This window comes from Triturus cristatus, chromosome 3_1 (genome assembly GCF_964204655.1).
Source record: "Triturus cristatus chromosome 3_1, aTriCri1.1, whole genome shotgun sequence".
Taxonomy (NCBI): Eukaryota; Metazoa; Chordata; class Amphibia; order Caudata; family Salamandridae; genus Triturus; species Triturus cristatus.
The window spans coordinates 680,488,036-680,506,597 of NC_140583.1; the positions used below are offsets into that span (position 1 = coordinate 680,488,036).

The following is an 18,562-nucleotide window of genomic DNA, read 5'->3' on the forward strand; positions in this document are numbered from 1 at the left end:
AAAATTGATCTCTTTCAGGAAATTATGGTGGAGGAGATTAATAAAATGTCTGTCAACTGCCCGATGTCATCTACAGAAAAGCGTAAAACAAAAAAGCACAAAAATAAGAGAAAGACGTGGAACCTCACCTTTGATGAATATAATGCATTAAAAGAATTACTTGATGACCAAAATATCATCATCAAAGCCTCGGATAAAGGCGGTAACATCGTCATTCAAAACTGTGAGGATTATATCAAAGAAGCTACTAGACAACTTAATAATGAGGAACATTACGAGAAACTAACTAAAAATCCACTCATGAATTGGACAGATGAATACCATGCGAAACTTTTGGCTTGGAAAGAGAGAGATCTCATTGATTTGGATGAATATCTATACCTGAAAACCAATCACCCCATCACGGCAACTATTTATTTCTTACCAAAGATCCATAAATCAATCATCCATCCGCCAGGTAGACCCATTGTTAGCTCCATCGGTTCCTTACTGGAATCCACATCCCGGTTCATTGACATCTTTCTAATGAACTATGTAACAGCCCTGCCATCATATCTGAGGGACACAATGGACTTTTTACAAAAAATTGATCAACTTCAGTGGAAAGAAAATTACATTATGGCCTCCATAGATGTTTCTTCTCTCTATACCTCCATTTGCCACTCAGATGGAGTAGCAGCAGTAAAACAGTTTCTCGACACCAGAGCAATTTGTTTCTTGGAACATTCTGATATGCTAATTGAAATGCTGACATACTGTTTGACACATAACGTCTTCCTTTTCAGAGGAGAACTGTTCCTGCAAAAACAAGGGACCGCGATGGGGACATCTTTTGCCCCAACTTATGCCAATCTCCTCATGGCAACATGGGAAACTGAAGTTCTAAAGGATGAATGCGCAAAGAACATAAAGTTCTGGTCTAGATATATCGATGACCTGTTCATCGTTTGGGAAGGCGATATGGAGCTTTTCATGAACTTCCTTGATTCTCTTAACACCAATAGATACCAACTGACCTTCACCTTTACCACTAGTGTGACCAACATCGTATTTTTGGATGTCGAAGTATACATATTGAATGGTAAATTTTGTACCAAAATGCATAGGAAGCCTACGGCTAGCAATAGCATCCTTCATGCAAATAGTGGACATCCAATAAAACTTAAATGGAGTATCCCCTATGGGGAAATGTTAAGAGCCAGAAGGAATTGTTCAGAAGTCGCAGATTTCAGCCAACAAATAGACGAAATGAGCCAACGTTTTTTACAACGAGGGTATCCTTTGGATGTAATTCTTACTGCAAAAAATAGAGTAAAAGACAAGAACAGAGATGAATTACTCCAACCTAATTTAGCAAGTCATAATAAAGAGGACATTGCCACAACAACAAGACTCATAGTTGTTTTCAACAATCAAAGCAATGAATTCCAAAAAACAATAAGCAAATACTGGGAAATACTGCTGCTAGATGAAACCCTCAAGAATATCCTGTCTCCCAGACCAAGAATCACTTATCGAAAAACTGCCTCTCTGGGAGATATCCTAACACACAGCCACTTTGAAATCAAATTGCCAACTGCTACATCATGGTTAAACACACCGGGATTCTGGAAGTGTTCAAAATGTAAGGCGTGTGAACAGGGCAAAAACATTACTTCCTATTACTTACAGAATGGCCACAATGAAAAAATCAAAGACCACATCACATGTGAATCCAAATATGTAATTTACAGATTGGAATGTCCATGTCAAAAATTTTACATAGGTAGCACAATTAATAAATTCAAACTCCGCATCCTGCAACATCTGCGTGCCATCAAGAACAAAGATTTTACATATCCCATGGCCAAACACTTTTCTGAATTCCACTCCAGTGACAGTAATCAACTAAAATACTCTGGTATTCAAATTGTCAAACAGAAAGAAAGGGGTGGAAACAGAATTCTTGAGTTAAGAAGAGCAGAGTCAAGAATGATTTTACTAATGGGCACCGAAAACCCATTAGGACATAATTTGGATGCTGAACTGCATGTGCACCTCTGAAATACTAGAACTGATTACCCATGATGGGTCTTTTGAACAAAACCTCTACTGTTGATCTAAACTGTAAATTGTTACTTGGACTCACTGTATCTCTTATCCCCTTCCACTTTTCCACTATTGCTGACATAGGATATGTGAATTTTTCTTTGTAATAATTGGAATAAGTCTTTTTGACAGTATCAGGCTGGAATTATTATAATCCCTTGATAACTAATTGACATTGCTAATCAATATCATTCCATACTTTATGAGAATTAATCAACTTAGGAAGATGTAAGTTAGTGGTTAAAAACTATTAGATAATCACTAATTTCGTAGATACTCATCATTTAGCAGGGTCTTATCATTAACATTTGTTAGCTTATAATTAATTACTTATTTTCCAAGGTACTTTACCGTGATCCTGACTTATTCTAAATTCCAATTGCTACACATTACATGAAATGATTGTCTAAATGTGTCTATATTGTCAGCAGCTACCATGGTGGACAAACTATTGTAGTTATTTGATTTAAATCTTGTTTTACTTCAAAATGATACAACACGATCACCGATGCATTTTTGTCTAGTATGTCTTCACTTTCTATTTTGGTAATGTTTCCTTTAAAAAGACACTCTGGACACTGAGACTCTATGGTCCAGTTGAAGACCGAGTGCCGAAATGCGTCGACCGTCTCTTGTGCGTGTTTATTCATGTGTACCTGAAAATAAACACTAATCGAGTGTTCTCTGTGGTGCCGTGCTTTCCTTGATGCGACGAACCCTTGGGCTTGAGGGTGAAGCGAGAGAAAAGTTTTGTCTCATATATATATATATATATATATATATATATGTCGAGCCACACTCTCAGAAGTTACCGGGACGCTTATACCGCGGTGCCATCTCAGGGTCCGAGAATCCCTGTCTTAGATTGAGTTCCACAATGCAACAATGCATCAGATGCACTCCTTCCCAATGAAAGTCCAAACACAGTCTTGCGGCTTCACGGTGGTTTATTCATCAAAATCAAGCCACTTTTACCCAACGCGTTTCGGCGTAACCGCCTTGATCACGGGTAGTTACACGCTTAGTGCTTTACAGATTTTAAACAAAAACGTGACGAAAATAATAAAAACAGAAATAGGACGTATACATAGGAACTTCAAATACATAGTTCCTGAATTGTCAGCCATGTTGAAGAGGTGCAATTTACATACAAAGAACTGCAAAATTATAATAGTTCTTCTATTAATGACCCTTCTAAACATTCATCCATGTATAAATACAATAATTTGAAAACCTGCGCATAACATCAGTAATTGTCGTCACCTTAGATCGTAAACATATAATATGTACTAAGCTCGCACGTGTTATGAACTAAATGCTTGTATTTTATACTCAAGTCTCAGAGATGTCTTGTGCATAATTTAATTATGTGTGAGAGTACTAACAGCTGCGCTACGATAAGTATCGGTTTTGGGTCTTTCAACACAACTTTATTACTATTTCTAGTAGTAACAAACAGTAAGCGCTGCCTATGAATAAAACATAGTTAAGTTTCTACTGAAGAAAGAGGAAGAGAGAGAAATCTAGGTAAATCCCTACTCTCTAAGTACTGGCCTCTAATCAAGTGCAAGCATATCGTAAATAACAGACATCACTTTAGTAGGTATTGCAAATACAATAATGTCACAGGAAAGTTATAGTAAACATTCCTGAAACGCTAGGTACAAATTTCTGGCTTGAACTGAAATTCACGAGAATACCTTAAAATATCATAATATCAAAGTAAATGCTTTCGAAATGCTGCAAATGACAAGGCAGAAATTACTGCAGAGATAAAGCATCATTATCCTCCACCATATATTGATAAACATATCTCATTAAGAGTATATGTAAAAAATATAATGATTCCATAAAACCCCAGTGGGTGAAAATAAGTATATGAAGAAATATTAAATAAGAATTTTTCATATGTGTAGAGGTATGCCAACTAAATGAAAACCCCAGTGGGTAAGCATTAAGAAATTAAGCAAAAAGAAATATTCATATGCTTATCAATTTGTGCAATGTGTTCAGATAAATTCTAAATTTTTTAATTTTTTAGTTTATAAATGCATTATATAACCCCAGTGGGTTATTGAATTCCTTTGCATAAACATCATGTCAGCATTAAAGACAAGAATGTGAACGGTGTAACAGCACAATAAAACCCCAGTGGGTGAATATTAAGTGATTAAGCAATTTTGTTACAACCATATGATTATCCATTTTTTCAATATACTCAAATTTATGTTTTTTGAATTTTTAATGCATTATATAACCCTAGTGGGTTATTGGACTCCTTAGCATGAACATCATACCAGATTTAAGGCAAAAATTTATATTGAGTCTGATTAAGCAGTAAACCTTCATATGTCTGCACCATCTAGAAAAGTAAACAAAAATAGGATACAATTATAAATTAGGCCAATTACAAATTAATTGAGAAAAACTGTTAAAAACATGGATGTCTTTGTAGAAGTGTTAAAAGTCAAAATCCACATAATGTTCACATAATGTACATATTGCAAACAACCTAATTGAGGAGTTGGCTATTCACCAAGAAACCAGGCTAATTCTTCTTCAGAATTCAAACCCCATGGAATCTTGGTGTTGAGTTCTAAGATATAATGGGATTCAAGTTGTCGTAGCTTGCGAATTCTATCTCCCCCCCTGATGGTTGCCGGTATTCGGTCAATTACAAAGAATTTCAACAAATTGCGGTTGCTTTTGTGGAATTCCTCATAGTGTCGTGCTATTGGGGAGAGTTTGTCTTTATTCTGAATCGCCCTCATGTGTTCCAAGATTCGTTTCTTGGCAGCAAACATAGTACTTCCTACGTATCTCTTGGCACAAGGGCAATTCAGTACATATATGCAGTAGTCAGATAGACAAGTTAAATGTTTCTCAATGAGTCTATCTTCATCTGTGATAGGGTAATAAACTCTTTTCACATTTGAACTGAATTTGCAAGCTTTACACACCATACAGGTGTAGAAACCCTGAATGTCTGTAGTTACTGTTCTTGCACTGCTCACTTCATTTTTACATAATTTGTTACGCAGGGAATTAGCCTTCCTATAAGTTACACTCAGTGCATCCTTGACAACTTCATCTAATGTCGGTTCGGTTTTTAAGATGTCCCAGTGTTTCTTAAGACATCTTTTGACATCATATGATCCTGAATTATAAGTTGTTATGTACCTGACAACTTTGTTGGTACCATCATCTTGGTTATCTTTGGGGACCAGCAGGTCTGCATGTTTAAAATCATTAGCTTTCAGGCGTGCTTGCGTGATATCATGTAGTTTGTATCCCCTCTCCAGAAATCTTTCTTGCATTACATTGCATTCCTGTTCAAAATCAGAATCAGAGCTGCAGTTCCTCCGAGCCCGGAGGAGCTCACCAAACGGAATACTCTTAATAAGGGCCTTAGGGTGTCCACTTTCGGCGTGTAGTAGCGTATTCCCTGATGTTTTTTTGCGATACAGTTTGGAGATCAGTGTATCATTGACTACCTGAATCTGTAAATCTAAAAACTCAATACTAGACCTACTTAAAGTCCCTTCAAATTTCAAATTGACCTCATTGTTATTGAGATCATCAATGAACTCTTTGGCAAGATCTTCACTACCCTCCCAGATGATGAAAAGATCCTTATTGAAACTAATCTCTGATCTCAAGGAAGAAATACTGAAGGAGGAAACTCCGGAAAAGTTTACTACCAAATTCGAGGAGATCAATAAAAGGTTTGAAAAATATGAGGAAGAGATCATAGCCAAGAAAGAGCGGAAATTCCTCAGAGACAAGATCGACTATCAGTCAGGCAGGATTTTCACTTTTGGACGCAGATTTGATAACATCAAAGGCAAGGATGTGGGAGTACCTGAAGAAGACAAAACTGTAGCCAGTGGAAGAGAAGAAAGTGACAAAAGTGATGTGAGTGAAAGTGATATATCTGATGACGGAACAACAACTGAGAAAATTTTACCTAGACCAGTAAATTTTTGGGAGGAATTCCGTTTAATGAATCAAACACAGAACCAACAGAATTGGCAAAAAGATCGTGGTCGGGGAAGAGGAAGGGGCTACAGAGGACGAGGCAGAGGAAGAGGAAGAAACGCAGGAGGACAATCATCAACTGGAAACAAATCAGGCGTGGCGGATGGAGCAAGAACCACAACAACCCCTATGGGAATGGAAACAAGGGGTCAAAAAAACAAAAAATGATGAACTGTCAAAATGTGGTAAATCTTTCTAATCATTTATTGAACTGTATTGAGTATGATGTACTACAGTATGGTCTGTCTTTTTGTCCTACTGCCCCATTTTCTTATTCTAAAGAAAGGGTTGACTTGTATCACTTTACAAGAAAATTACGACTGCACAAGTGGCATAAATTGAAAGTTAAAAACATTCAACCTCAGAAACACTCTACTAAGATCAGTCCTGTGAAGGACACTATTAATGAAGTCAATACTCTAATTGCTTTAAAAGAACTAGAGAGTGAAGACACTATCGACTCTGGTCCCATTACAGCCCAATCATTGGGTTTTAAGACAGATCTTAATTGTGAGAATGATTTTGCCCCTAAATCCAACTTTAATCCCACCATGCCTCCGAGTGGTATTGACATTTTTGAAACCCTTGTAATTACAGACTTGAAATCCCTGGCTAAAAGAAAAAACAAATGGCACAATGACAACTTGAGTAAACAACAGAGAGCAGCTGTCAAATCCCTACAAACAGACAAGAACATTGTGATCCGACAATCGGATAAGGGGGGTAACGTTGTTGTTCTCAACACGTATGATTACCTCCAGGAAGGGCTACGACAGTTAGAAGTCAAAGAATGTTATGAGGTTGTAGAGAAAATTGTGATTGATGAATCTAACATGCGGTATCACAACATGTTAAAGACATGGCACACACAAGGGATCTTGGAATGGAATGAATATTCCTTTCTACTTAACCGTACACCCAAAGTGGCTTTATTATATCTTTTGCCCAAATTGCATAAGGATATGTCAAACCCTCCAGGGAGACCTATTGTGTCATCCATAGGCTGCCTGTTGGAGAAAACATCCAAATATATTGATTACTTCTTACGAGTATATGTAGAAAGGTTACCTTCCTATTTGAAAGATAGCCGGGACTTTCTCAATAAGATTAAGAAAGTGACCTGGCAGGAGAACTACTTGCTGATTACATTGGATGTGTGTAGTCTCTACACGGCCATCAAACACTCAGATGGAATACTAGCATGTAAACATTTCCTCATGTCACGTTCCATCTCATTCCTGCAGCATACAGACATGGTGTTGGAGATGATCAGGTATTGTTTGGAGAACAACTTTTTTGTCTTCAACGATGTCTTCTACAGACAAACCCAGGGTACTGCCATGGGCACCTGCTTTGCTCCTAGTTATGCTAACCTTTTTATGGGGTACTGGGAGCAGCAGGTGCCTAAACTGCACAACCTTTATCGTGGCCATGTAAAAACATGGCTACGATATATAGATGATCTTTTCATCATCTGGGAGGGTAGTGAAGATCTTGCCAAAGAGTTCATTGATGATCTCAATAACAATGAGGTCAATTTGAAATTTGAAGGGACTTTAAGTAGGTCTAGTATTGAGTTTTTAGATTTACAGATTCAGGTAGTCAATGATACACTGATCTCCAAACTGTATCGCAAAAAAACATCAGGGAATACGCTACTACACGCCGAAAGTGGACACCCTAAGGCCCTTATTAAGAGTATTCCGTTTGGTGAGCTCCTCCGGGCTCGGAGGAACTGCAGCTCTGATTCTGATTTTGAACAGGAATGCAATGTAATGCAAGAAAGATTTCTGGAGAGGGGATACAAACTACATGATATCACGCAAGCACGCCTGAAAGCTAATGATTTTAAACATGCAGACCTGCTGGTCCCCAAAGATAACCAAGATGATGGTACCAACCAAGTTGTCAGGTACATAACAACTTATAATTCAGGATCATATGATGTCAAAAGATGTCTTAAGAAACACTGGGACATCTTAAAAACCGAACCGACATTAGATGAAGTTGTCAAGGATGCACCGAGTGTAACTTATAGGAAGGCTAATTCCCTGCGTAACAAATTATGTAAAAATGAAGTGAGCAGTGCAAGAACAGTAACTACAGACATTCAGGGTTTCTACACCTGTATGGTGTGTAAAGCTTGCAAATTCAGTTCAAATGTGAAAAGAGTTTATTACCCTATCACAGATGAAGATAGACTCATTGAGAAACATTTAACTTGTCTATCTGACTACTGCATATATGTACTGAATTGCCCTTGTGCCAAGAGATACGTAGGAAGTACTATGTTTGCTGCCAAGAAACGAATCTTGGAACACATGAGGGCGATTCAGAATAAGGACAAACTCTCCCCAATAGCACGACACTATGAGGAATTCCACAAAAGCAACCGCAATTTGTTGAAATTCTTTGTAATTGACCGAATACCGGCAACCATCAGGGGGGGAGATAGAATTCGCAAGCTACGACAACTTGAATCCCATTATATCTTAGAACTCAACACCAAGATTCCATGGGGTTTGAATTCTGAAGAAGAATTAGCCTGGTTTCTTGGTGAATAGCCAACTCCTCAATTAGGTTGTTTGCAATATGTACATTATGTGAACATTATGTGGATTTTGACTTTTAACACTTCTACAAAGACATCCATGTTTTTAACAGTTTTTCTCAATTAATTTGTAATTGGCCTAATTTATAATTGTATCCTATTTTTGTTTACTTTTCTAGATGGTGCAGACATATGAAGGTTTACTGCTTAATCAGACTCAATATACATTTTTGCCTTAAATCTGGTATGATGTTCATGCTAAGGAGTCCAATAACCCACTAGGGTTATATAATGCATTAAAAATTCAAAAAACATAAATTTGAGTATATTGAAAAAATGGATAATCATATGGTTGTAACAAAATTGCTTAATCACTTAATATTCACCCACTGGGGTTTTATTGTGCTGTTACACCGTTCACATTCTTGTCTTTAATGCTGACATGATGTTTATGCAAAGGAATTCAATAACCCACTGGGGTTATATAATGCATTTATAAACTAAAAAATTACAAAATTTAGAATTTATCTGAACACATTGCACAAATTGATAAGCATATGAATATTTCTTTTTGCTTAATTTCTTAATGCTTACCCACTGGGGTTTTCATTTAGTTGGCATACCTCTACACATATGAAAAATTCTTATTTAATATTTCTTCATATACTTATTTTCACCCACTGGGGTTTTATGGAATCATTATATTTTTTACATATACTCTTAATGAGATATGTTTATCAATATATGGTGGAGGATAATGATGCTTTATTACTCTGCAGTAATTTCTGCCTTGTCATTTGCAGCATTTCGAAAGCGTTTACTTTGATATTATGATATTTTAAGGTATTCTCGTGAATTTCAGTACAAGCCAGAAATTTGTACCTAGCGTTTCAGGAATGTTTACTATAACTTTCCTGTGACATTATTGTATTTGCAATACCTACTAAAGTGATGTCTGTTATTTACGATATGCTTGCACTTGATTAGAGGCCAGTACTTAGAGAGTAGGGATTTACCTAGATTTCTCTCTCTTCCTCTTTCTTCAGTAGAAACTTAACTATGTTTTATTCATAGGCAGCGCTTACTGTTTGTTACTACTAGAAATAGTAATAAAGTTGTGTTGAAAGATCCAAAACCGATACTTATCGTAGCGCAGCTGTTAGTACTCTCACACATAATTAAATTATGCACAAGACATCTCTGAGACTTGAGTATAAAATACAAGCATTTAGTTCATAACACGTGCGAGCTTAGTACATATTATATGTTTACGATCTAAGGTGACGACAATTACTGATGTTATGCGCAGGTTTTCAAATTATTGTATTTATACATGGATGAATGTTTAGAAGGATCATTAATAGAAGAACTATTATAATTTTGCAGTTCTTTGTATGTAAATTGCACCTCTTCAAGATGGCTGACAATTCAGGAACTATGTATTTGAAGTTCCTATGTATACGTCCTATTTCTGTTTTTATTATTTTCGTCACGTTTTTGTTTTAAATCTGTAAAGCACTAAGCGTGTAACTACCCGTGATCAAGGCGGTTACGCCGAAACGCGTTGGGTAAAAGTGGCTTGATTTTGATGAATAAACCACCGTGAAGCCGCAAGACTGTGTTTGGACTTTCATTGGGAAGGAGTGCATCGGATGCGTTGTTGCATTGTGGAACTCAATATATATATATGTATATATATATATATATATATATATATATTCACTGTAAAAACCATAGGTTTCACACACGTTATAGTTACGAATTAGCATTTAAAAAACCTTGCAAATTCACTTAAAAAACCATAGGTTTCACACATGTTATAGTTAGCTGGACATTTCACTCGTAAAAAAACCAATGAAATTCCCCTGTTATAGCTAGTGCAGGCAACTATAACTCACGCGACCGCAATCCTCTGCTGGGGTGGTGCACGCAGGGTGTGCGCACTCGGCGATTTTTCGAAAAAAAATAAAAAAAATGTTTTGCCCTTGGGGGTCCTTCTGGGACCCCCTGACCACGGCTAGGGGGTCAGGAACTGTCCACCCTGCCCCCTTTTCACGTTCTCCACATTTGTTTTTCACCCCCTCAGAGTGCGAGAGACAAAATGGCGGCCGCCACTTCCTGGTTTCGACCGATTCGAATGTTTACTAAGATCTAACAACCAATCAGAATTGCGCTCGCGCACGGCAAGGTGCGCGCACCCAGCGTGCACACTGCGCGTGTACAGATATATATATTGATTTAAATGCTATTTTCTCTGGAAATACTGAGCAGATTTACACCAAAAGGCACTTCATGGACCTTATGGCTACCTCTCTGCTAAATTTCACGTAATTCTGTTCAGCCGTTCGGGCTGTAGCTGCGACTAAAGTCCCTATGGAAAAATCCATGGGGAAAACGCGTTTTGGGACCCCCCCTTTTTCTCGGCCCCCGCTTGACGAATCACCCCAAGACTTTCAGGGTAGGAGCGGAGCTGAGCGCCCCATTAGTTTTGAAAATTTCGCGAGGATTCGTCAATCGGCGCCAAAGTTATTCAAAATAGAATTTTGAGATTTCCTATGGAAACTCGGTCCTAACTATAACTATCTACTGGAGACCGCCAGTAGATAATATATATATATATATATCATAGAAAAACATAGATTTCAGGGGCGTTATAGTTAGCTGGACTTTTCACTCGTACAAAACCATTGAAATTCCCCCGTTATAGTTAGTTCAGCTAACTATAACTCGCGCGCCCGCAATGCACTGCTGATGACGTCACATATTACATCACTCATGACATGGTCAGTGACATCACTCATGACATCACTGATGACATCTCAAATGACATCACTGATGACATCACTGATTACATCATCCAGTGAATGTGTGTTTTTCTACAAATTACATATGTTTTATATATGTATATCTCAAGGTCGATGGAAGAATAAATGGGTATATAAGTGTCTAAATGGATGATTTGTTTTTGAAAAATTGATTGTATAACTGACTGATTAAGTGTATCTTAGTGAATACATGGCTTAGTGAGTAATGTTTAAATATGTAAATATCTGTATCAGTCTCTCACTTTGTGTATAAGTGGCTGCATTGGTTGGTGAGTAGCTACATGAAGGTCTATATAGGTTATTAGTTGGTTTTTTGCGTATCAGTATGAGTGTCTGAGTGTCTGTATGGTTCGGTGGGGGTATTACGTAGTGCATAGGTGCATGAATGAGTGACTCACTGTTTGTATGTGTTGAAGACAGCATGTGTGCAGGACTGTATGGGTGGATGAGTGTGTGCATGGGTGTGTTAGTGAGTGAATGACTGTCTCAATAGTGTCTTTATGAGTAACTACATATGTTTTAAACTAGTATATGTGACTATTGGTGTATATAAGTGAGTATATGTGAGAGTGAGAGATTGAAAGAGTTCCTGTATGAATAAGTATGTGTTTCTATAAGTGATTGTTTAAAAGACTAAGTATGTGTAAGTTTCTGTAGAAGTAAGTGTGGTGGTGTGTGTATAACTGTATATGCAAGTAAATGGATGTTTGATTCTTTATTAGCATGAGTGACTATGTGTGTGAGTAAATCTATGGATGAGTGGCGTTGTGTAACAGGATGTATAGGTGTGTGAGTACATATGATGAGTGAGTACATGTATGAGTGACTGTATAGGACTGTTGGTGAATGAGTGGATGTGTATGTGGATCTTAGAATTACTGAATAGGTTGTTGTAACTGGTATTGGTATGTCCATTGTTTTGAACATTGTAGTTTCTATTTTTGAATGTGTGTATCAAAGGTTATATTAGGGGAAGAGGAGGTCTGCCACTCTATCACAAGGATGATGTCATCAGTGATGTCATTAGTGATGTCATTTGAGATGTCATCAGTGATGTCATGAGCGATGTCACTGACCATGTCATGAGTGATGTAATATGTGACGTCATCAGCAGTGCATTGCGGGCGCGCAAGTTATAGTTAGATGAACTAACTATAACGAGGGAATTTCAATGGTTTTGTACGAGTGAAAAGTCCAGCTAACTATAACGCCCCTGAAACCTATGTTTTTTTCAGTGAATTTCTAAGGTTTTTTAAATGCTAATTCCTAACTGTAACGTGCCTGGAACCCATGGTTTTTTCAGTGAATTTCAAAGGTTTTTTAAATGCTAATTTCTAAGTATGCCTACAGAGATAGGACATGTGAAGAAAGTAGAAAAAACGCACAGAAAGAAAAAAAAGAAATGCAGAAAGAAGCAACAGAAGTCCTCAAAGATGAAGAAAAGCAGGAAGAAGGATAACGTGCAGAAAGAACAAACAGAAGAGCAGAAAGAAGCCTTGTTGCACAATCATCCCGTACCCTCAACTTTTTCAGACGGATACTGGTGGTAACTGAGTCTGACTAACCAGTCCTAGAGCCAGTGCTATGTTAAAAGACACTCAGAATACAGTAAAAACACCTACATACACTAGGGAACACTATGCGTTGGGGTCCCCCTGTGATCTGCATGACCTCCTCTGTAAGCCCCTAGTATATAATAGGGCAGGGGATTAAAACTACCTCTTAAAACGCACCACATGCCGTGTTTGCACACGTCACCTCAGGCCCCGTCCCCTCACTTCCCCACTGTGTAAACATGCCCTGTGGCCGTTTTAAGTTGGGAGATTAAGTCCCCTTGAATCCTGAGGGTCCCTAGGGTCCAACTAGACCACTAGGTACCTCCAGTAAGCACCGCAGAGCTGCGTTGCAGAGAGATGTAAAAAGGGGCACGGCCTAGACCACCTCTCTGCAATGCAGCGGAGTGGTGCTCACTGGAAGCACCTGGTGGGCTAGTTGGCCCCCAGGGTCCCTCAGGATTGAAGGGGAATTATTTCCCCAACTTATAATGCGCCATAGGGCTTGTTTGCACACGTTACCTCAGGCCCCGTCCCCTCCCTTCACCACTGTGTAAACACGCCCTGTGGCCGTTTTTAGTTGGGAGATTAAGTTAATTTGAATCCTGAGAGTCCCTAGGGTCCAACTAGCCCACTAGGTACCTCCAGTATGCGCCATAGAGCTGCGTTGCAGAGAGGTGTAAAAAGTGGCACGGTCTGGACCACCTCTCTGCAACGCAGCTCAGTGGCGCTTACTGGAAGCACCTGGTGGGCTAGTTAGCCCCCAGGGGCCCTCAGGATTGAAGGGGAATTATTTCCCCAACTTAAAACGCGCCACAGGGCTTGTTTGCACACGTTAACTCAGGCCCCGTCCCCTCCCTTCACCACTGTGTAAACACGCCCTGTGGCCGTTTTTAGTTGGGAGATTAAGTTAATTTGAATCCTGATGGTCCCTAGGGTCCAACTAGCCCACTAGGTACCTCCAGTATGCGCCATTGCAGAGAGGTGTAAAAAGGGGCACGGCCTGCACCACCTCTCTGCAACGCAGAGCAGTGGCACTTACTGGAAGCACCTGGTGGGCTAGTTAGCCCCCAGGGTCCCTCAGGATTGAAAGGGAATTATTTACCCAACTTAAAACGCGCCACAAGCGTGTTTGCACACGTCACCTCAGGCCCCGTTCCCTCCCTTCACCACTGTGTAAACGCGCCCTGTGGCTGTTCTAAGTTGAGAGATTAAGTCCCCTTGAATCCTAAGGGTCCCTAGGGTCAAACTAGCCCACTAGGTACCTCCAGTAAGGGCCACAGAGCTGCGTTGCATAGAGGTGTAAAAAGTGGCGTGGCCTCAGAACACCTGTCTGCCACGCAGCTCCCTTGCGCACACTGGAGATACCTGTTGGGCTAGTTGGCCCTCAGGGACCCTCAGTATTGAAGGGGAATTAATTCCCCAACTTACAACTGGCCAGGGGGCGCGCTTGCAGAGTGCTGCAAGGAGGGGGCGTGGCCTCCAGCGCGATGCCGGTCTTTTATTTATTTTATTTTTTTAAGAAGGAGGGCTTTTCTAATTTACTGGCCCTGGGGATTCTGTTCACCTGGAAGAGTCCTGTTCGGCAGACAATCTGCCACTCTTTCCCCTGCACAGCAATGAAATGATGCTGCAGGGGGGGCGCCGCAGTGCGTATCCTCTTATGCTCACACCAAAGTTGATGGCAAGCCGCGGAGCACCAGACCAAGAGGCGTGCCAGTATTCAAGCGCCGACTGCCTGACCACATACTCCACCAATAACGCTTTCCGAGAGAAACGGTCTGACATATGCACAGGTACTCTTCAGGTAAGCTTTATTTTCACCATCTGGACACATCAGGCTTAGTTTAATACTGCCTATATACATTTTCTGACATGTGCATCTTAAAACATATACTACATGATCACTTTTGCAGTGTATGGGATATCGAATTGTCCACATTTGATCTGTCGGAGGTACTGGCAACTGTCTAATGTTGACTCCATACCTACAAGCCTTACATCTATGGCATTCTGGAAGGCCACTCACACACACACACACACACATACACACACATATATATACACATATATATATATATATATATATATATTATTTATGTATATGTATTCACGAAAAAAACAAAGGTTACAGGGACATTATAGTTAAGCTGATATTTCACTTGTACAAAACCAGAGTAATTCAGCAGTTATAGTTAGCTGAGCTAACTATAACTCGCACACCCACCATGTACTGCTTATGACCTCACAAATTACATTACTCATGACATGGTTAGCAGGATTTCAATGGCCACCAACACATCCAAAAATAAAATGTCAAAAAATCCATTCTGAACGTTGCCCTACTTACATTATTATATTCATACTTCTTTCAAAGCATGTTTAAACTCATGTTTTGTTACTAAGTTTATTTAAAAAACATCTTTCAGATCTATTTTCGTGGTTATTTGGGACGTCGCGATGACATTGTTAACCACAACGATCGCTCCTTTCTCATAAAGTGAAAACACATATTTGCACACACATTACAGTATTTTACACACTAGGGGCTTATTACTGTACACTTCAAACTCATGTTTTTCTAGAGTATTTCTAGAACAACCATCCCTAAAACCTATTTTCCACTTTCAGGGTGACTCCGGAGATTGTGATGACATAGCTATTGGCAAATCCCATGGTTACATCGCGAAAGCAGAAAGCAAAAGCAAAATTTCAATTGTCACCACCACATTCAAAAATTATAACTATAAAATTAATTCCAACCATCACAGTAGATAGCTCACTATATAACTAACTCTATAAAAACATTTTTCAGAATCTCAATATCTCTATAAGAATGTGCATTAATGATTCACCGAGATTTGCGAAAATGTTGGTAGTCACAATGTCTCCACGATGGTACACGGGGTGGTCGTGATAGAGGTTGTGGCATCATCGCGAATTTGGCACGAAATTAAAAAAATCTATTCTGGACACATATCTTTTATCACTAACACCTCCATTCAACCATGGGGTCAGAGTATCTTCACCCTGACCACTTATGTGGGCTTTCACACACACTTTCAACCCTGGGAACTGTTCCCGATATATAAAATGATGGCTGCAACTTTATATTCAGGTTGTGACCAGCCAATCAGAGCATTACCGTTGGAGCGTGCATTTGTGATTCATCATGTGAAACTTCGGCGATATATCTGAGGCCAGAGATATCACTATAATTTTAAACTTAAATTTCTCAAAAACTACTGAACGTATTTACACCAAATAAGCAAAAGAAACTTCCTTGAGCCGACATCTACCTTCCTGCCAAATTTGGTGTAAGTCTGTTCAGCGGTTCGGGCTGTAGAGGTGGCTAAAGGTTCCTATGGGGATTAAAAATTAAAAATGCAACCTTATTTCGCACACCAAGTTCTCAGTCCACACTGCACAGATCACGGCCAAACTTTCCCAATCAATAGTACCCACAGTGACACTTTTTTGGCAAAATTTCATGCAGATTGGTCAAATGACGGCAAAGTTATACCCAAGTTAAAAAAGACTTTTCTTATGGAAACTAGGTCATCAGTCCCTGTAACCTTCAGTTTTTCAGTGAATGTCTATGTTTTTAAAAAATTCTATTTTCTAACTATAACATCCCTGTAATCTTTGTTTTTTTAAGGGAATTTCTAAGGTTTTTTAAATTTTATTTTTTAACTTCATCTTCTAACCTTTGAGACTGAGTGTGTGAGGGAGTGAATGGTTGTCGCAGTAGGTGTGTGATGGGTGTGTGACTGGGTGTGTGAGTGTCTGAGTGTGTCTAGGTGTATCTGTAAACGCTTCTCCCTGGGTGTGTCAGTGGGTATGTCAATGTCTGGCATGGATCTGTGATTGGGTGCATGAGTCTCTGAGTGAGCTGTGCACCCCCCCTCCCCTGGCTGATTTTGGCTCCAGGTACCCCATCCCCTTTTTGACTCTGGGGACACCATCCCCTGGGGCCTGTCACTAAACAAATGGGAGAGGGGGCTGTGTGGCCCCCCTCCATGGGCTGATTTCAGCCCCAGGGACCACATCCCCCGGGACCCAGCCCTGGTTCCCTGGTTGTCCCTAGGGCACCCAGTGTACAATGGGACCGTGGGGGAGCCTGAAGGCCCCCCGTGGTCCCTGATGGGTGCCGTCCTCCTGTGGGAGCCAGCATTGCTTTCACACACAGGGAGCTGCTAAACATGCAGCCCCCTGTGTGTGAAAGCAATCCGTTCATCTATTTCCCTGCTCGCTTGACAGCAGGCAGAGAAACAGACAAAAGCTCTACTTCCAGCAAGCGAGAGAATTTTCACAGCTCTTGGTTGCTGAAAGGGGAGTGCTTGCTGTGACTTGGCGGAGCAGTTAAAGCTCCAGGCAGGCCACAGCAAATAGCTATGACCTGGGAGTGTGCATCCCAGGACATAGTAGGAGCCAGTACCGAGGGGTAGCGGTCCCCAGGGCAATCTATGGCTCCAGGAAGGGGACTGCATGGCCCCTATCCATTGTAGTACTTAGCCATGGGGAGGTGGTGGTCCTTGGGGCTATTGGGGTGCCATGCAGGCCCCCACATTAATTTGATGTTTGGCTCTGGGAAGGTGGCAGTCCCCGTGGGTGTGGGGCAGTCATTACTTTATAAACAGCCCCAGGGTCTTGGCAGTCCACGGCGGGCACGGGTGCAGCATGTGCACCCCCCCGCATACATAAACATCAATGCCCCAGGGAGATGGCGGTTCCTGGGGCTTTCATAAGCCTTAGGAGAGGGGCCCCGCGGGCCCCCTTCCTATTTTTATGGCATGCCCCAAGGACCTGGCCCACCCATGTGGTTATTTAAAAGCAAGCGTGGGATCCCTCGCTTGTTTTTTTTCCTGCAAATTTGCGAATATATGGACCCCAAAACCAAGGCATGAGAGTCAGGGTATGCCTACCCTGCCCCCTTTTCTATATTTTTTTTGTATTTTGGGAGGGACTTGAGGAAGCCGAGTCCCAAGATGGCTGCCAGCACTTCCTGGTTGTAGTGTTGGCAGCCAATCAGAGCTCTGCACTTCCCTGCACAAGCTTGTTATTTCTTACATTTCTGGACAACTACTGAGCAGATTTACACCAAATAACAAAAAGCTCCTTCTGAATGACTATATCTACCTCTCTGCCAATTTGTTGTAATTCCATCCAGCGGTTCGGGATATATATATATATATATATATATATATATATATATATATATATATCCAAAGTTCCTCAACTGAGCAGCAGGTAACTCTCCCTCACCTCGTACACACAAATACGGACACGGACCAGCAGGTAGGTGCAGATATTTTTATTTGCAATATGTCGCCATAACGTTTTGGCTCGTCCGAGCCTTGTTCACATGACGTGGTTTGGGATATATATATATATGTGTGTGTGTATGTATTCGACATCTTTTCTCCTCCAATACCAATAAAAGGGATTTGAAACCCATCAACAGTTGAAGAGTGCTTTCCATTGCAGGGCACTTGGGAGCTACATTT

General features: G+C 40.2%; 1 protein-coding gene across 1 annotated transcript in view; it reads left to right on the forward strand.

Moving 5' to 3' along the window:
* SYT12 (synaptotagmin 12) overlaps positions 1–18,562 on the forward strand; it is an 804,553-nt gene that overhangs the window by 642,181 nt on the left and 143,810 nt on the right. The window lies entirely within an intron of this gene.